The following is a 3,233-nucleotide window of genomic DNA, read 5'->3' as shown; positions in this document are numbered from 1 at the left end:
TACTTGAACTGCATCATTTTTCATAGCAAAGTACCGCTGTTTTTTACCAAGTCAGATTTTGTTTTTCCTTCCTTGTTTTAAATACTTGAACTGCATCATTTTTATTTAGCGGACTTCTGTTTGTAATATAATGAACAAATATCTCTCAGAACGAGCATGTTCTATGCTCTTTTTTGGAAAATCTAAGAATTATTTTTTACAGTATATAATCCCCACCACACATTCCATCCCTATGCACTTCCATCTTACAATAATCTTCTCAGCCACGCACGCCACACTACACAATCCTTTTTTACAACCTCATCTAGGAAAATAATACATAATGGAGTACATGCAGCATTCAGGATGAATCAGTGGCGCTTTTGTTTGCTTCTCGCTGCCTGCCACGACCAACGCCTAGAGTGGAAGACAGCAGCAAGGGGGCGAGGATGTGAGTAGCGATAGTGCTCCACCCGGGGTGATGATGGGATGTGCTGCGGAGGGCATTGGCTGCAGCCTGCAGTTTTCTCTAATGATGTTTTTAAGCATATACCTGTAGTTGAACTTGGCGTAAAATAGTAGTAGAACTTCACTATGTCGTATACGTGGCGTATTTTTATAGTATAACTTAACTGTATATCTCTAGACTTGATGTGTATAACTTCCTGAGTTCTACTTTAGATATAAATAAAAGTAGCTTATGTAGACTGAACACAAAGACAAATCAGCTGGGAGTGGGTGGTTTCAAGGTGTCGACTATGCTTGCACTGAAATACAAAACTACACAAAACAGTTTTCATTGAGGCATTAACACGAACACTTTGAAGTGCATCCTACAATGCCATTGATCCTCCTCGGCGGCCGCTTCACTACCGCTACACCGCCACACTTTTTTTGGTCCCTAGTAGTGTTTAGAGAGAAAACAGTTGTAGCCTGAAAATGCCCAGGGGCACAAAAATCTTCAAAGAGAAAAAAGTTCAGAGTAACAGCCTTAGCTTGAACACATGTAGATGAAAGTTCAGAGAAAAATACCATCACCGTTCTCCTTCTGTATCGGCAGCAGTAGAAATGCACAAATTAAAATAACTATAAGTGAAAATCTAGTTGTTTCCGTAGCAGCCATGGCCCGACATGGAACTCCTGATCATGCATTCCAGTAGTTGGTAGTAGGAGGAGGTGCAGGAAGAGCTGAGTAGCACATAGCCGGTGTCCCGCGAAGGATCTACACGAGCGAGCAAATGAGGAGGCACTACTCGCTGAGACGAGGTTGGACTGCACGATGGTCGCTGTTTGACGTTGCAGGGGTGCAGTGCTGGGAAGTAGAGGCCACTGTAGGGGAGCATGGACAGGAGATTGGGAGAGTGGGGCTTGCCAGCCCTAGGCGGATCTGCATGCGTGGATGGTCGTGGTTACCGGAACCGCGTCGGCGCCGCGAGGAGGAAGTAGTGGCGGCTTGCGGTGCATGCGGTGGTGGCCAGATCTGAGGTATTGGTGAGCAGGGTAGGTGGCGACGGCCTATCCTGTTGGGGACAAGCGACAACGGCATCGCCGGTCAGCGGCGGTTGGTGGCGGCGGCGGTCGCCGGCGGTTGGTGGCGAGGCCGCGACGGCGTCTCCGGTCGCCGGTTGGGGGCGAGATGGTGGCGCGTCCCAGTTGGGGGTGGGTGTGTGGGTAGGGCTGGACACGAGCCGAGCCGAGCCGAGCTTGATCCGAGCCTGGCTTTGGCTCGCTCTGAAGTGGCTCGGCTCGGCTCGGCTCGCTCAGCCAACGAGCCTAGTTCAGGCGGCTCGGCTCGTTTTAGGTGTGGCTCGGCTCGTAAGCCAGCTGCCCCCAGAGCCTTTGTACCTATGTATATCAGTATATACTCCATAATCTTGATTCTTTTGCAGCAATTAAACCCATATTTTGGAAAACAAACAGTTTATATTGCTAAAAATGAAACATCCAGCAATCTATTGTTTGAAGAAATGTCATAGTAATGAAAAATAAACTTTCTTCTATGAGTTCTTCTACAAAAATTGTAACAATGTAACAGATTAGAGAAAGAATTGGGCAGCATTTCTACTGTATTTTGGACAGAACTTCATTTGATCTTTACACAGCAAAACATCAAATATTGACAGCCAAAAAAAGAAATTTTGTAAAGCATAACACATCAAAACAACACACACACACACACACATGAGCTTGGACACTCATCCTCTTCCACCTGTTCATGATCCTCCTCCGCTTGCTTATCATGTTCCATTGCCTAGCACACCAAAACAACACACACACATGAGCTTGGACACACATTTATTTGACTTCTGGATAGCAAAAACAGCACACACATGACCTTGCACAAATATATATTTGACTTTTCGATAGCAAAAACAACACATACATGAGCTTGCACAAACATATATTTGACATTTGTATACCAAAAAGAGCACACATGAGCTTGCACAAACATATATTCGACATTTAAGTACCAAAAACAGCACATATGAGCTTGGGCACACATAAATTTGAATCTCAAAAAGAAAAACAGCACATACACGAGCTTGCACATATATATATTTTGCACCTACATACCTGGAAAGTGTAGCCTCCCTCTCATAGTAGTTTGCGGAGCCGGAGAAAACGGAGATTCCGGCACGCACGCTAGCGCCGGTGGGGTCAGGGAGACGTCATGGCGGAGGTTTCTTTTTTACCCTATACAACAATTCAGCGATTGGGACATTGCTGGAATCATTTGCCGGCTTCCTTCGCAGCCGCATAGTAGCTGCTGCATTGCCCTTCCCATTCCCCTTCTGCATCCCCAAGACCGGCAACTTGCTCTTCCTAATGGAGTCCAACATCCTTCTTTCTCCTTCTTCCTACTTGCCTTCCCCTTTTCTTTGTCCATTGTCTGCATACATCAGCAAACAACAAACGGTCAATCATCAACAACAGTAAACTAATTAGACATGGAGTCTATGTAATTTTCCAACAAGTAGATTACTTTTCAAGCTGCTATGCTAGAGCAAGTAGATCATCAACTAGGACAGCAATTGTTTTGCCCCCTGTCGAACATTGACTGAGACATAGCCTTGCTGCTGCGGGGCAGCCGACTTCTAATTCTAGTTACTGTCCTTCTTGTTCATGTAGTGCCTGCCTCTCTCCAAAACTCCTTCCCGCACTTGATTGAGCAAAAGGTCATCAACAACAGAAAACTAATTACACATGGAATCAATGAAAATTTTGATCTATCCATCCATTCTGCCCTACAACTC

Source organism: Triticum dicoccoides, chromosome 3B, assembly GCF_002162155.2.
Source record: "Triticum dicoccoides isolate Atlit2015 ecotype Zavitan chromosome 3B, WEW_v2.0, whole genome shotgun sequence".
NCBI classification, from domain to species: Eukaryota; Viridiplantae; Streptophyta; class Magnoliopsida; order Poales; family Poaceae; genus Triticum; species Triticum dicoccoides.
Note: the sequence above shows the minus strand (reverse complement) of the source record.